General features: G+C 32.2%; 1 protein-coding gene across 3 annotated transcripts in view; it reads left to right on the top strand.

Annotated features, from left to right (window-relative positions):
- NOVA1 (NOVA alternative splicing regulator 1) overlaps positions 1-17,533 on the top strand; it is a 143,443-nt gene that overhangs the window by 41,325 nt on the left and 84,585 nt on the right. The window contains exon 2 of one of the 3 annotated variants that reach the window (XM_041403179.1): positions 13,912-13,996. The exons of the other annotated variants lie outside the window; for them this stretch is intronic. The gene's annotated coding sequence lies outside the window, so the exon portion shown is untranslated. The remainder of the gene's footprint in view (positions 1-13,911; positions 13,997-17,533) is intronic. 3 annotated transcript variants of the gene reach the window in all.

Here is a 17,533-nt window from a genome sequence, read left to right as displayed (position 1 = left end):
TTGTACCTACTTTAGCACCACTCAAGCTATTAAACTGCCCTGATTATTTTATAGGGTAGAACAGTTCTTCTTTTGACATGTTATTTATTGGTGTAGTAAGGGGTGAAGATTTCCTGCTGTTTGATGCCTGTGGAAGTTGAAAAATCAAACTCAATTGATTTACATACCAAGTAGAATTAAAATGGATGATCGTCTCATTCTGAAATCTTCTGGTTTGATGATTAGTAATTTCTTCTGGTTTGTTGAGGACTTAAGAGTTGTGCTTTTTTTCCTTTCAAAGTTGAAAGACTTTCACAAATTTTAGAAGCTCTTCCATGCAGTGTGACCTTTTTTCTGCTAATGCACCGGGATTTAGATGATTAACAAAAAGTTGCACAGTGTATTTTGAATTAGTTTTGCAGCCACTAATTTACATTTTTGCTAACTGCCTGCTGGCACTACCTTGACAGGTATTGAAAAAGAAAGTAAAAAAAATAATATGCCTGTTCTGGAACTCGCTTGGCATGTTGAAAAATTAGTTGCATTTTAGTATCTCTGTTGTTGAACTTGGAAAAGGTTGGATTAGCACATTTCTCATACATCTACCTACTTTTCACTACTGTTCAGGGACAACACTGAAGGCCTTTTTTATTTTTTAAGTGTTTTAAATTTGTAGTTGATATAACATTATATATATGTTTTATTGAGCAGTGTAGTATTACCTTTAACTTTTTTCCTGTACTTTTCTGCTTTTAATACAGCAATTACTGTGTTACATAGCAAAATATGTATCTATTTTTATAAATCTTACAGATTTTAAAAACTAGTCTAAAAATGTGTCCAAGCTTAAGTAAATTCATTTTATGACACAACAGAATTTGGCCAGTTTTGAGTAGATGAAATATTGATGGACTTCCTGAGCAAACTGCTATTACATAACGAGTTTATTGAATCTTTTTACTTCTGTGTACAGAAGCACTTTTGTTGCTTTGATGACAGTAGCTGAGCAGGCACAGAATGATAAATATTCTGACTTTGCTGTTTAGAATTATTCACTTGTATTTTTATTTGATTTTGTATTTTTATTACAGAGCCTCCTTTCTAAGCCAAATTTTACTGATGACTTGTATAACACTGATAAGTTCCAGCTAAGATTACAGGTGTATAACAGCCTATCCAGCAGGACTTCTACACGTGTCATCTCCAAATTCCACTGGATGTTTTGAAGTCCTGGTTTCTTAACATACAGAGATACTAGTAATGAGTTGCCAGAACTTTGCTTTTTTATTAAAAAAAGCAAATACTTTTTAAAAAAAGTATCTCAAAGGACTTAGACTACTGACTGCATTGTGATGTGGGAGGTTTTATGAGCCTGTTGCAGGCTCCCAACCTTAGTTCCAGTTAGGTGTTGCTAAGGTGTATATATGTGAGATTAACAATTAAAATGTATTAATAAAAATAAATTTGATAGATATGGAATCAGAGATAAAAATGAAATCAAATACAGTCTCCACATATTTTTTAAAATTTAAATTCAATTTTTTTTCATAGTATTTCTGTATATGTTATAATGCCCAGAGGTGAGATCCTAATTTGTTTGTCATCATGGAGAGCACCTTTTACCTATACTTAGCATATATTTAGGGAACAAAACATAAAAACTGAAAGGTCATGCCCACTGACAAATTTGTCTTACTCCATATTTGAAAGCACCATAATGATCATCAGCAAAATATTTTTCATTAGTAGTGTGCAAGTGTTAAGGATCCAGTGATCCAGTGGACACTGGTGTTTTATATTTTTCAGGAGCACAGTGGAGCTGAGGTGTTCCTGCCAACTTCTGTGTTTTCTGGGACCATGAAAGAACTGGCAACCCTGCCTTTTCACACTGCCAGATTTTCAGTTCTTTTCTGTAAACTATTCATCAAATCCCAAGATTAGAGAATAATTTCTAGGACAATTTTAAGGAGTTAAACTCCATAACACTTCAGGCACTGAGAGTTTTGATTTGCTATTGAACTTGCATCAGTTGCACATATTTTTAGTATTTAAATATGAGCAGGGAAGTGTAAAGACTCATGATTAAAAGATGAGTTAATTCATATGTTTCCCTTTCAAAAGATCCCTTCACATACCAAAATTCATGTATTTTTCTGTAAAAACAATGGCCTGAAATTGGAAATAAATATTGAAGTTTTTATATCTTATGCATTTGATATTAACTTTACTTAAATACCACAGATAAGTGCCTTTTTTAATACCTTATATCTTTTTAACATATGCTATAGCTTACCTTGTTTGTAAGGTTCATGCATTTGAGTTTTTCTCACTTTTTATCTGATTTTTTGGTTTCATTAACATAACTGATTTTGCACAACTACATTTATAACCCATCCTTGTCTGACTAATTAAAATCTTACCTGTGCTTTCGGTATGAGACAGATTCTTACATTTGTGACACAGCATTATCATCTTGCGCTGAGTATGGACTGCAGCATTAATAAAGCAATGACAACTTTAATGTTGATGGTTTGGGATTTTACCAAGCAATTATGGTAATTATTTTGCTAATAAGATAAAAAAATACACAAACAAAAAACCCTACATAATGTGTTGGGATTTTTTTCAGATAATATGACTTGTATGTGGGAATAAATACGACTAAGAACAAGAGTCTCTCCCCTCATACTCTCCCCACACCCCTTGTTCAAAATCTTGACCTATTGAAAAGAGACAGTGGATTGACACCCTAATTTTATGGAAGGAATATAAGATAGAGGATGGTAATGGTATTTTATGGATGACTTCAAGAATGTTGCAAATCATAAGATATCCATTGTATATGAAAAGTCATTTGAATGGTATCTTGGACCTATTTGTTCGTCTTTGTTGCTAAGTTTGATCTTGCACCATGTGCAGTGTCATTGGATTCATGTATTTAGGTGCCATATTAATTAAATATTTTCTGTATAAGCAGCATGGAAAAATACTGATATGAAATCAGTAAGAAAAGATCATCATGCATTTGCTGGGATTTTTAGTTTGATTTCACAGAGGACTGTTGTGTATACTTGTGCAGTTTCAAGCAGTAGCATGCTGTGTTTAGAATTTTGCACTTTCAATAATTACTGACAGTATATCTTTTCCTTTACACTTACCCAGCTCTTTCCAGTAAGCACGCTTTCATAGTCTCTCTTTTATATACAGATGTATGTACTCTGTCTTGCCTTCTCTTTCATACACACAAGGATGCACACAGTTTGGATTTAGGGTTAGATTTATTATATTGATCAGATATGTCCATATCTTTCATTTGATACATAAATTTTTGCTGTTGTAGTGGCTCATTTTATGAACTTATGTTAATGGTTTTTCCTCAAGTAATTAATAATTTTTAAACATTACAAACATTAGCTTATAATGACACATGTAGCAATGACGGACTCCAATATAAAGGTACAATCTTCGTTTTACCTCTTTTCACATTTTTGAATGATACACATACATAGGAGCATCCTGGATCTTTAAATTATCAGATGAAGTTTTCCTACACATTTCCTTTGTGTTTTCTGTTAAAATATGCATATTTAGTATGTACAAAAGTACAGGTTAGTGCTTTAATTCATGTGTGATTTTCATCCCCAACAGATGGTTTGTAATACTGTATGGTATACCCCTAACAGAAGTCTTCAGTAATTACAAAACCTAGGATGTTATTGGTTCATACATTCAAGATAATTGATAATTTTACTTGGCAATGAGGACACAACTATTGCATCAGAGTTTCCATTCTGAAAATTAATTTATAAAACCAAGATGATGCAGGACAGGTCATGATATTAAAAGTAAATTTTTAGTTAAATCATGTATCAAAAGTAGTCTGAACAGTATTCTGCAGAATAAATTGTATCCAATCCAGTCTAGCAATTAAATGGTCTAAAGCCGTCTTACTGTCTGCATAGTATCAGATAATTTCAAAAATTAGGTTAAAAGTTTTAATTCTCAAGAGAAGGTGCTGTATGCTTATTTATAAATTGAATGGACTATAGGTACAAAGCTATTTGAAGAAACTTTCTGTTGAATCCCACTGGAGACTTTCAGAAACTATTACACAGCTTAAAACAGGAAAATAATTTGTTTCCTTTAGAGGCAGAGGATTAAATACAAAAGTTGTTCTAGCAATATTAATATTGTATTATTACCCTATTGTTGATTAGGTGCTCCTGTTTTGTTTGATGGCTGAAGGAAAATGTAGAAAATCAAAGCATAAAGGCAGTGATGAAATCTTCCTATAGCCAAGGTCACACTGACAGTAGAACTGCTATTTCATGGATCAGGACAGCTTTAGGAGACCTGTGCAAGATAATTTCTAATACCTCTGCAGGAAGTGGAAGATACAGTACTGATGATTTTGTCAAATAGCCCTCTTTTCCATTCCCCCCCCCCCCCCCCCCCATACACTGCCCCTTGTCTGTCTGTCCTTCTGAAGCAATCTGTATTTTCTCTGCAGATTCTGGAGAGGTGACAGGGGTTGTAACAGGTCCTGCCTTCTTTGGCTGACTCATTGTGCTTTTGTCTATTAAATCTTTTTTATGTTGAAGGTACATTTCACTTTGCCTTGGCCAGTGATAATTTCTGAGAATTAATTTTGATTTGACAGCTATATGTTAATGGTCTCTGTTTGGAAGCTCTGTGATTAGCTAGTGCAGTAAAGCCCTGTTAAAATGTATTTTAATACTAAAGGCCTTCATAATAAATGCATTATTTCTCATTTTTGGAAAATTACTTGAGAAATGGAACGTTAGCATTTTTATCTAGGTGTATCACTCCATCTTACCTTTGGCCTTCCAGGGAAAATATTTGATTTACATGTTTAAATCATCACATACTTTGAGCTAAATTACTCCACTGACTGGCTCTGATATTTACAGAAATGAATATGTGAGTTGGAACAAGTTTGTTTTATTGTAGCATGGAAGAGGTACTCTGATAAATAGGATTTCTGTCTGTTAATTTTAACATTTTAGGTTTATCTTGGATAAACCATGAAACCTGTGCTTGATCCATTCCCTTTAAGTTCTCTTGTACTCTCTAGAATATTTTTATCCAGTAGTTGTTACTGTTATCTTGGATCTTGCTGCAGTCATTTAATCCCATATGAAAACAAGATTGAAATTATCACTTGAGGCTATCAAAAATAGCCTAAATATCTTCTACTTCAGGAGTAACTAAAGAAGTAATATAGGATTATTTGTTTTAAAATGAACTATCTTAGGTTTTTAAAAAACAAAATATTGTGACTTGTGCAGTTTGCTTTTTGTTTGTTACTATCTTAACTGCTTTCAGGACTTACAGCTCTTCTCTGTTGAGTTGTTGTGGACTGTTTGCTTAACTCCTGAAAGGAAGAAAAAAACCCCAACAAGCCAAGTCTGGTTTATTTTAGTTTTGAGTCTGTGATGTGTAGTTACGAACAGTGAATTGTGTGGGAATTTTTTCAGGAGGCTTTATTTTGTCTGCCACACTTGGTCAAATGCTTGACACTTGTGGGGAGAAAGGTACTACAAGAGAGATGTGCAGCTTAAAACCAAATCCAGATGGGGTGGATACCAGGCCAATGGCCTTCAATTTGGCTCTTTATATGGTTTAAAGTCGGGGTAGAGAGCTGTGTCATCAGGATAGATGCCTGTAGCTACTTGCATTTGTTAAAAGCTGGGTTTCTGTATTTCCTAGTGAAAAGAATGTATTGGTACCTGTATTTAGTAAATTGCAGTAACAGGTACCATGATTTTAAGTGTGTAAAATGCTGTATGTTAGTGTGTGGTGTAACTTTTGAGGTGCAAGCAGGAGTTTTGAGAATTTTGTATTTGTTTTTGTCTTCCCACATGCAAATGTTCTTCTCCTTTAACTAGGGTGTCCATGCGTGCGTCACTTGCACAAAGTTTGTTTAATTTGTTAAAACTGTTGACTCCTTGTGTAGAATAGAGGATGTCTTTTCTCCAGTTAAGCTTCATTATCTCAAGAAAATGAAATTCTATTTTCTTGTTTTGGAAGAATGGCAGTGTTTATATTTCACAATGTGAAACACTGGATATGTGGTGCACTGGATAGCCACATAGCAATAAGTATTAGACAAACTTTCACAGTACAATTAACTTCTGCGTGTCTTTAGTCGAAGTAAGAAATATTTCCAATATGATTTCATATGAATATTTTTTCCTATTGAACTATCTGTAGGTGTGATAAAAGCTAATCTGCAGTATGTTTTCCTCTTTCAAAGTGTTTATATGCTACTTATTTTACATATCGCAGGAAGAGAAGGTTTGGCATGATTTCAAGATGTGTAAAAAAAAAAGTTATACTGAACAAAAGGCCACTTTCAGTAATATCTCTGTAGCAGTTGAAAAAGGTTGTTTTGAAGCACTTCTGTAGGGACGTTTATAAGCACATTTGTACATTGGGAGTATGTCAATTAATGCAATATCTGTGTCTTCAAAATGGTGTGTAGTTAAGTTTTAGTTTTGTTCTTGGCTTAAAAATTAGTTCAGTGTTGCAAAACAAAATCTGTTTTACAGGTATATTTTTTTTCTGAGACATGGAATTTTTTTTTCATTCAAAACCAGCAATTATTGCTGCTTACAAGTGAAAAGGTTCATTCAAAATGCTTTGTTTTTATTTCCCGAATTAAATAATATTGACAAGGTTGTCCTTCAGAGGGTTGTAATGCAGTATTTAATGATCGACTCTAGTTTTCTTTAATAACCTCTGTGAAAAGATAATTATCTTATGTATAACCATTGGCTGATACACTTAGCAGCCCATCCTGATTCACTCTTTGCAATTACTCACACTTTGTAAAGATGTAAAGAACTCCATGCTTTTCTTGACAAGTATTGTTAATGGTTGAAGGTATCCTAAATTTTCCCATTTTACATTGCCAATGCCTTTGAATCTAGACAGAAATGACATCTTCTGGGTTGTGTGAGCATTCAGTCTCAAATAACCAATTGGTGGTTTGGTACTTGAGCTTTGCCCTGACTGTCCAAGTCAATAACAAATAGTTGGATATTGTACGTGGGTACCAGATTGCTATAATTGGAAAGTTATTTAAATGCCACATAAACCAATTAAGATATAAGTAGTTTTCAGTTGCAAGAAAGAATTTTAGATCACATTTTATAATATGTGATAATTAAATCTTCACAGTGTTTGAAGTATGAGCTGAACTCCAACGTGATCAGTTTTATCTACTAATGATAGACTGATGATCCAATTTACAATGTAATAGAATATTGAACTTAGTTTTTGTGGACAGAATTTGACTTAGTTTTTGTGACTAATAGAAATAATAGAGGATCAAGAACACTCAAAGCTATATTGTAATGTATGTGCATTATAGTTATAAAATAAAGAACAAAAGCAAAATCAAAGGTAACCTATGGTAAGTAAAAAAAAAAAAAACATTAGAAGCTGAAGCCACCACAGTTTAAATTTTGATGAAAGAGCAGAATACTATTTATTTTAGATTAGCAGTGTTTATATGCTTTTAGTTCTAGTATCGTCATGTGGATTGCAGTAAGTTACCATCTTTGACTTTGTTGTGCAGTGGGTTTGGTTTAAAATGTTTTGGAATTTTTTTAATGTGAATTTTGCTTGTTGCAAGATGTTGAAAAAAAAAATCCAGCAGTCAGTTTGAGTGGGGTAACGTACACTGAGCAATATGGTATCTTCCTATTTGGTGAGAAAACTGTTTTTAAAATAATGTTTTTAATTACCTTTGTCAGATATAACAAATCAAAATGAATTATCAATATATCAAAACCAAAATATTGCCATAAAAATCAAAATATAATGTTTATAAAATCTTTCTAGATCATCTAAATTTTTGGCTTCTTACTCTTTTAGAAATTTACAAGCAATAGTAATAATTTCATTTTGCAGGCTTTCCTGTCTTACTATACTTTGTTACAAATTAGATTTTTGAAGTGTAATAAAAATGTATTTTAGCTCACCATGTTTCTATCATATTGCAGGCATTGTCTCCTGTGTAGAAGTTTTTAATTTATACTACTGTTGAACTTGAGATAGTTGAAATTGTCTGAATGCTTTTCAAATTTATGAAAAGCCCATATATTCAGCTTTTGATCAAGTCACTTTTTAAAAATTCTTTAGAATTCTGTACCAGTAAGCTAAATTGAATGTGAGTTGCCACACTTGAAGTTAGGTAATTTTCAGGTATCTGAGTTGGATGTCTTTGAAACTTCAGACAAGAAAGTCAAATAGTCTTCTGCTTATCATGTCACTTAAACAGCACCCTCCAATCAAAACCTAACTAAATAAGAGGCTCTTCACAGCATCCAACAAGGAGGATGGCTTCCAGAGCTAGCGTAATGTGAATTGGAGACAGTTTTACCTTCTTAATAGTATAGAAATAGCCGCTAACTATCACTAGAAACCAAATAAAAAAAAAAAATAAAAAAAAAAAGACAACCAGAAATATCCCAGAACAACAAAACCAACAAATGGTTTCTGAATCCTTACATTTTACAGCAATGTTTTTATGTGTGTTAGTACTTAAAGGTTATTTGTTTCCTAAACCCTGTTGTCCTGTGTAGTGATATCCTAAGTTTAGGGTGGAGTTCTAGCTCTGATTGTTAAATTTTTGTAGGTATCTTTTAATCTTCATTGTGAATTTAATAGGAATGAAGTATTTTACATATACTTCGACAGACAGTTTCTGCATTGTTGGTGCAGCAGGGGAGGACTGTGTCATTGAGCCCTGACTTACGCAAGGATTTCCTTATGAGGTTTTAAAGTTCTTACTCTTACCACCCTCACAATTTGTATCTCAGACTGCATTTGGGGCTAGGCAGCAACTCTACTTTATAGTGGGCAGCTTCTGTATTTACTTTATAGTTGCACCTGCCTCAGTTAGACTTGGGTTTATTCTCTGACTTTGTTTTGCACTGTGCATACTTGCATATACTTTCTCTCTCTGAAATGTATTACTGAGTGTAGTCTTGTTCTGTGCCAAAGCAGGAGATGAAAGCTTTGTGGTCTAACAATGAATAGAGGTATTAAATATTGCAAAGTTGTCTCTTGTGTAAGCAGATGATAGCTACATTACAGATGCACATTGGTTCTTGATTTTGTTATTGGAAAACTTTTCTAAACTGAAATATAATCCCTTCTTATTGTGAAAAGCAACTTTTATATGACTAACATGTTTTAGAAGAACAAAAAAGCAACTTTTGTTTTAGTTTCAGGCTGCAACTAAATGTCTCATTTGCCAGTGTTTAGAATGTATTTTTGTGGAGGAGAATAAGGGTGTTAGTGTCTGCTTTCTCCCAGATTTTCAATATGTGGTCTAGTGATAAAAAAATATAAAAATATATAATCACTAGTATTTCCAACTCAATACAGAAAACTGCCATGCAGTGTAACAGTAAAAGGAAAATTGCTATGAATATATCTTTAAAAACACATTCTGCAATACTATTATAAATCTAGTTCTGCATTGTGCCGTGTTTTAATTAGGATCCCTTTCTTTATGGAGTGGTAAAATCAAACTGCATTTTAAATAAAGTATTGCCAAGTCCTAGGCTTTTTTTTTCAAAGGTGGATTGCAAATAAGCATGCTGGTGCTGCATCTTGGATTCTGGAAGAATAGGTTCATTTTGTTGTTTTTCATTTAATGTTTTGCTTTCAAAACACAGCAGGTGTTTGAAGACTCCCTTCTACTGTACAAGTTTCTGCTTTTGACTAAAGATAACTAAATTGTCTAATTTAGTTTTAGTTATTTGTATAATACAGATGATTTAATTTTGTAATGAAAGTTAATTGTCTAAGACAATTTAGTTTAAAAGGTTTACTGTACTGTCTTTCCAAGAGCATATGAAATTGCACGCATATGTGTGTGTTTATATATATAAAAGTAGGAATTTCTGTGCAAGATTTTGAATGTTTTTGCACTTGCATTGTTGGAATTTTCATTGGCTATCTACAAAGTGAAGCATTTTCTATTCAGTTACATTTTGGTTGTGGAGAAATTAAGTGCTGAAAATAACTTTACAATAGTTTTTTTTTTCTATTCACATGTGTAAGAGCTGTCAGACTAAATAATTTGTAATGTATAAATTGTTGTCTTCTGTTTCAGTTTTTCTAGCTGAGAAACAGGAAATAGTGCATGTCTTCTTTATTAGTGAAGTACAAACCAAACATAGGAAAAAAATGAGCATTATTAGAAAATGCTTGAAATGTACTTGCTTCTTGTACTTCTTGAACTGTGCTTCCTTTTAAAAAATTAGGTGAATGCACTTGAACTGCATGACTGTGAATATTCGTATTCTATTATTTACTTAATTTTAGTTAATCAATCTCACTCTCAGGAACACTGCTTTGGATGTGAAGTCATTAATGCAATGTTGGTGTTAAGGAATTCAAATAAAATGTGACTTAAGGAATACCAAAGTATGGACTGTCAGTTGTGTTTTCATAGGTTACTTAACCTGGGATTATGATTTTGAGAATGATCATTTAACACAGTTATAACCAAATAGCAGTTACACACAGCATCATGCTACTTTCTTCTAATTCTTGATCTGATTCTTCCTTCTGTTCTTCATGTTCCGTGTTATGTTTTTAAGGAATGAACAGTGCATGTTCATGTCCCCTCTCTGATGTTGATTTTTCTAGGTGGACCAGATTCTTAGAGTGAATTTTAGAATTAAACAAGGCAGCCCACATTGTTTAAATCCTCAGTACAGATATTGATCCTTCCTAGAGGAAGGACTTCTTTAAGTGTGCACCTGTGAAGGTGGACTAACATTTAGGATGGATTGCTGTCGGTTTGTTCAAAATCTTTTCTTTAATGTTTAAGAACCTGTTGCTCCCCCTTACACTGAAATACTGTATACTAGAGTACAAACAACCCTGAAGTCTTTCTTAAAATGAAAATTTAGGTAGTGAAATAATAAAAAGAACTATAGACTGCATATCTCTTCTACTCCTCAGATTTTTCTCTCAATTTTAGATAAATATTTCCAAAGAGGTGAGCAGTCATCTGTTTCAAAGTATCTGATGCCAGTTAAAAAATAGAGATATGTTAATTTCTGCAATACCATGCTTAGTATATAAAAATTGAATCAAATCACGTCCTTTAAATATTTTTATATTTGATGTGTGCTGTGATATATTATGATATATTATTTCATACTGTGGAAGTATATTATAAATACAATGTGCATAATCAAAAAAGCATATTCAGTCCTTTTTATAACAGTGGGAAATATGAAAATATACCAAAATTACTAGGTAATATAATAATTTTAATTTTATTTTTATTTTTATATGTTTATTTATATAATTTATATATATAATATATATTATATATATATATATTTTTATATATTTTTTATATTTTATATAATACATCTTTTTTCCTATGTATCCTTTATAAGATGAAAAAAATAGATTACTTTAATTTTTTAATGCATAAAATGAACTCTAATAAAAAATGAGACCATCAATCACTCGTAAAATGATGGAATGGATATATAACCTTACAACATGTAGAAGGAATTTATTTTCATAGTTATGTGTAGAAGAGCGAAATTTCAGGGAGGAAGTTGAAAATAATTGTATTATTACCATAGAATATATAAATGTATTTTTTTATGGCATTCTAGCTTGTTCATTGGAGCAACAGATGTAATTTCTCTACAGAGATATTTTTCCTGTTGTCTGCTAGATTATATTTGGAATCAATAAATGAGTATTCAAATGTTTTAATTCCTCTTTGTCAAATGGAGTAGCTGTAGTACAGTGTTGTTTGTATGTTAAAATGCATGTTTTGCATGCACTGAAAGATTTGCAGTCCTTGATAATTTCGTCTTAAATTTATATCCACATCAATGTTGAAGAAAATACGTGAGAAAAATGGTGCAAGCCCAGATAATTGAAGCTATTTTTCCTGACTCTCTTGTCAATAAATTAGTACAAGCTACTCTTAAATTGGATCTGAAACCAGTTAAAATACTTTTATGAGTTCTTAAAAGTAATTGTATTATTTCTATAATGAGTAACCATTTCTGATATAGTACATCAATTTCGTGCATTTAGTGAACTACTTGACACTGGATAGTGTGCCATAGACATCCATCAACTTCATCTGCATTTTAGAATATATTCTAAATTTTCTAGAGAAGAAGTCTAGGTATGAGCATTTTGACATTAATCTAGACTACTACATATTTTACAGAAGAACTAAGACAATTGGTGAGGAAAATTATGGAACTTGTGATCTTAGCAATTTTTTTAAACTGAATATACAAAAGGCACTGGTCATGATACCGAGTTGTTACTATATACCTTAAATGCATATATTATGTATCCACCTATTCCTAACCTAAATTACCACGTATGTATCATCATATCTAAAATAAAATTGTGCATGTTATTTTCTATTTTTAGAAGGTCTTTTTCTTGTCAACACCTTTCTTGTCCAAAAGGTGCTCCTGGAAGAAATTTCCAGCCTTAGAATTTAATCCATTCGTTTAAATACAGCAATCTATATGTTTTCATTTTACCTACATGGTTTGCTAAAAAATAAAAGTACAGTCACAGAATTTTATCTGTTTTCTTGATATAAAAAGTATGATTTTCTTGAATATTTTCCTTGTCTCATGACTAGCTCAGTTTGTCTCGCTTTTAGTTTTGGTTTTTTTGGGTTTTTTTTGACTTAATGGCTGGGCAGTTTCCATCTCTTGCAAAGTTTTGAAATTTGAAGAAGCATCTAATGAAGTTACTTGATTGTGTGTTTGAAAAGAAGATTTACAGAATCAAAATATATACACAAATATATGTGTAAAATATTTGTGATTCACTTTTGAAAAACATTATTTGCTGCTTTTTAATCCTTAGACTGTTTGGATTTGTTTGGACTCTAAAATACAGTCTGTGCTTTCATTTATAAGTCTAGTTGGAACATAACTAGTACTGAGAAGAAAATTCCTATTGTAACACTATAGCTCTTAAAGATTTCACCTTAAAGATTTTGAATGTTCGTGTAGTAATCAATAAGTATACAGTGCTTTTCTTCATTAACCAAAAAAATTAACTTTGAAATAATAAAATTTCTGTATTTTGCTTTTCTGCAAAATTGTATTAGAATTATTTTGAACAACCACTTTGGTTTTTTGTGTCTATCTATTACAAATCTAAACTAAAATCAAAAGCACTTGAACCAAATCAAAGGTTCCAAAGCACATAGTTAAAGCTCTATGAGCTTTGTAGTATAAATATTCCCTGGGGTATGTGTAGTGTAATTTGTACGTAAGAATCAAGATCACAGGTACAAATCTAAAAGTTGTTCTAATTTCTATTTCCTAGATATGTCAAGGATATATTGTAGGACTTGTACTATTAAAGGACCATTTTTCATTGTGAAATTGAATTTTGCCTTGAAGTCCTCCCATGGCATCTCTGTTTTAATTTCTCCTAATTTCCTTTGGTATAAATATTCTATATCACTTTATTTTAGTGGATGAACAATTATTGAGATGAAAAAAATCAGATGCCTTTGGCAGCATTTATCTAAATCAAGAATGCATTGCACATTAAAGAAGTGTTCATTTATCTCTAGCAAGAATATTAAAAACAAAGGTGGCATTCTTTTTTTCTAACACCTGAACACAGCATTAGAGTTTCTCTGGTATTCATTAGTTTTCAAAATGAGCTGCAAAGCATATTAGTCCATACAGTCCTAAAAACCTTAGCTCTTTTAGAAATGAGGGAACTAGTTCAGATCAGATATGCTTGTTAAAGAAAAGCCAGCATATGAGGTCTTACAGTCATTACATAGGCAAAAAGAGCAGATACTTCAGTTTCAGAAATCTGCAGAGCAGTGACATGGCATTCCATTCAATTTTTTACCAGATATCACAGACTGGAAATGTGAGCTTTGGCTGATACTGCTGGGAAGGAGAGTGCGTCAGGCAGCTGTAATTCCCATCCTGTAAAGGTACTGATACTTAAAGTCTCTGTAGTCCAAATTGGTACACAAAAATAATAAAATGTTGAATTTGGACCTTAGATATATTTTTCAAATTTCTGCCAACTATTCTTAGGTGTTCTGTGGATACATTTGCCGTTTTTTGCTCTTTAGGTAAGAGTAAGGAGAGCCTATTCCTTACTTTGGAGTTGTTTGCAGGTTGCTTCCTGAAACACTGTCTGTGGAATGCAGTTCTAGTGTTTTCATAGTGTTTCACTAGAAAAATAGGTTTCTGAAGTCAATGGCATCCAATTGTTTTAAACCAGGCCAAAATTTTGTTACATGGACTTGCAAGTTTGGTTGCTCTAAAATCAAGTTTTTGGTGCATTTTGAGTCTCATTGAATCTTAAAAAACCCAAAAAACTGGTTTTAGTGTGATTCTTAAGTGTGGTGTTTTTGAAAAGTGTTTCAGTGCAGGGTGAGCTGCAAGACAGTGCATTCACTGACCATATCTTACCAGCATCAGGTTTGTTTGCAGTACAAAATCTAAATTCATATTTGGAATAAGATTTTTTTTTTTTTTTTTTGTGGTATGTCCTTAAGGAATCATAAAGCCTAGAGAGTAACTGACATTAACGTGATTCCATGTACTGTAAAACCCATTCCGTTTTATATATTTTCAGGGAGTATGGAGTGGCACAGGAAGGAAATGCCATATCGCTGGAAAGTTGCTCTAATTCAGCACAGGATTCTTGTGAGAAATTACTTCTAATATTACATCATCCTATTCTGTTTTTCACAGTTTACAGTCTAATTTCTTCATTTTTTTATGCCACTTTTGTTCATATCAGTAACCACATTAAAATACATTTAGCAGATTAAATAGGCTTTCACGAGTGTTAGTGCACATCAGATAGAGTGATAGTTTAGTACTATATATTTTACCATATTGCATTATATGAAGGTTTATGGGTTTGTTAATAAAATTATTTTTCCTTTTTAATAAGACCTGCTATTTTATAATGCTATGTTTCACGGGCTAACAGTGGGATTCAACAATTGAAAATAAGCCTCAGCTGCTTCCACTCTAATGTATATTTCTGACAATAATATAGGCAGCACATTAGAAGGGGGAAAAATTGGTGCCCTCACAAAAAAAAAATAAAAAATCAAAGAAACAAATAAAAAAAAACAGGAACAAGAAAAGGAAAGAAAAAAGGCAATTGGCTGTTTACTTATATTTAGATATATATGTATAAAATTATTCTATTTAACAAGATTTTAAAATTTTGATTTTGTTTTTCTTGAGCTTGCTAATCTATGACTGCTTTTCAAACACTGTAGCTTGAAGGAAAGTACTTTCCTTTTTTCTCTACTCTATAATGTCAAAGAGCTCAAAATTTTTTTAAAATTTTTTTTAATGAGTATTAACAAAGTTCAGGACTGACAGTAACAAAATTCATATTTTTAGATATAATAGCAATCCCATTCTCTAAAGCTATCCAAAGTGTGAAAAAATTAAGATTAGATTTTCATTATGTGTTTAGAAAAAATACATATGTAACAAGAACATTATCTTTTAATTAGGAAACTGTTTTATACTGCTGGTTTTGGGTTCTTTTTTTTTTTTTTTAGGTAGTTAGCATTTGTGCATGATTCATTAATTAAGAGGAGCAAGAAGAACTGGCCAGCTTTCTAAACTTCTGTTGAACTGTCTGCCAAATCATAAATGCAATCTCAGATGGAAGATATCAGGGCATTTTTTTTCTCCTATCTGTGATCCCCAGAAATAGAGTATTTTGTGTTTGGCAAGCATAAGCCTGTATTTTTTTTTGGATTTTTAATGCATTTTGTAGAAAGTAATCCCATATACCCAGCTGGTTATATGGTATATATCAATATTGAGTTAGTTGTGTCTTTACTTTGAAACTCATTCATTCCAGATTTTGTTCTAGTAGTTAGTGATTTCCTCTTGTTAAAATTGTATGAGTCTACTATTTTGCTCCCTTTATCTGTTCTTCCTGATCTACATATGTACACAATTTTTTCACACTCATTTCAATTACTGAGTACAGCTCTGTAGTCATGGTCAACTACAAGAAACTGTCGTCCATTTGTGACTTTGTCTTCATATACCTCATTATTTGGTAGGTTGCCTGCCATCATCTCACTTTAATCTGTGTAGCAGAGATTTGCTTCCTAATATTCTTCATTGGTATACATGGTTTTACACACAGATTTGGTCAGGAGTGTATTTTTTGTTTCTCGCGATGATGCACGTATCTAGTGTTCCTGTCTGTGATTCCTAGAACATCCTGTCTTGACTGTGGTTATCCTATAGATACTCTACTTAGAATTTGAATAAGTAATTTGAAAACTGATCCCAGCTCTCTTCACAGACCCTTACTCCTTCTTACTCATTTTTGGTTACTGTGGACAACATACCCTTTCTTTTCAAGACTATAATTTGTCTGTCAAATTGCATAGCCAATCTATGACGTTTCAGATTGCATGCATCTGAACTTTGCTCTTTGTTTATTAAAATCTTCAAATGCTTGTTCTTCTTTGCAGGTTACCCAAGTCTTATCTAGGTCCTTAACTTTCATTTCTTCAAAAAGCCACTTTCATAGTCATTTGTCTAAAAACTTTCTCTGATCACACCACTTGAATTTAATTGCTTTCTAACTCTATATCTTGTCAAATGCAAAATGTTGTCCCTGCTCATCAGTTTTCTATACCGAAATTCCTTTTCCTGGAAGGAATTTTACCATGTTGAACTCACACCTTTTGTTAATAATTTCCCCAAATCATGTGTGATCCCTTGCATGAAGAAAGCCTTCTTAGAAACATTTGAGCTTTTGTATTCCTTTCCAGTTCTTTTAATAGAATCTATCTTGATTGCCAAGTTATAAATGACAAAGATTATAGCTGGACATATACTGTACCTTATGGATTATGAGATAATATGATTTTCCCTTTCCTGGTGTTTAAGGAGTAATTACAAAATACATAAGAAAAAAAAGGGATTGGAATATCTGAATAGTTTCTGTCATTATGTATATGTGTTCACTTTTGCTTTAAACACTGATACTTTTCTCTTACTGCTTTAAACACTTTCTTCCATCTCTTTTTCTTCTAGAGCATAGGTCAACATGTTTCCATTAGTATCTGCTGCCACGATGTTCAGTGGTGAGGAAAGTAAGAGGGAAGAGGAAAGAATCTTGATATGAATATCAGCAGCTATTTATAAAATCAGCATTAAGCTAGAACCAAGTTCTTAAATTCACCAGTAAAACTGAAGGTTTATATTATTGATACAAAAAGTACTTTTACCATTTGCAGAATTTTTTCCTGTTAATCTAATTGTGTAGATTTAATAAGGATTTCTTGATGTATGTAAATTAAGTATTGTTATATTATGCTTGTATAATAGAATGTTTAAGTGCACAGGAAGCACACAGTGTATTCTATTACTTTTCTAAGGTGCTGCTGATGACATACAAGAAGTGTGTTACTCTTCTGAAAGCTATGCTTGTGGACTTTGAATTTTGTGCATTAATAACTGCT

This window comes from Onychostruthus taczanowskii, unplaced genomic scaffold (genome assembly GCF_017590055.1).
Source record: "Onychostruthus taczanowskii isolate IOZ18803 unplaced genomic scaffold, ASM1759005v1 scaffold1, whole genome shotgun sequence".
Lineage (NCBI taxonomy): Eukaryota > Metazoa > Chordata > Aves > Passeriformes > Passeridae > Onychostruthus > Onychostruthus taczanowskii.
Note: the sequence above shows the minus strand (reverse complement) of the source record. Positions and strands in the feature narration are given on the sequence as shown.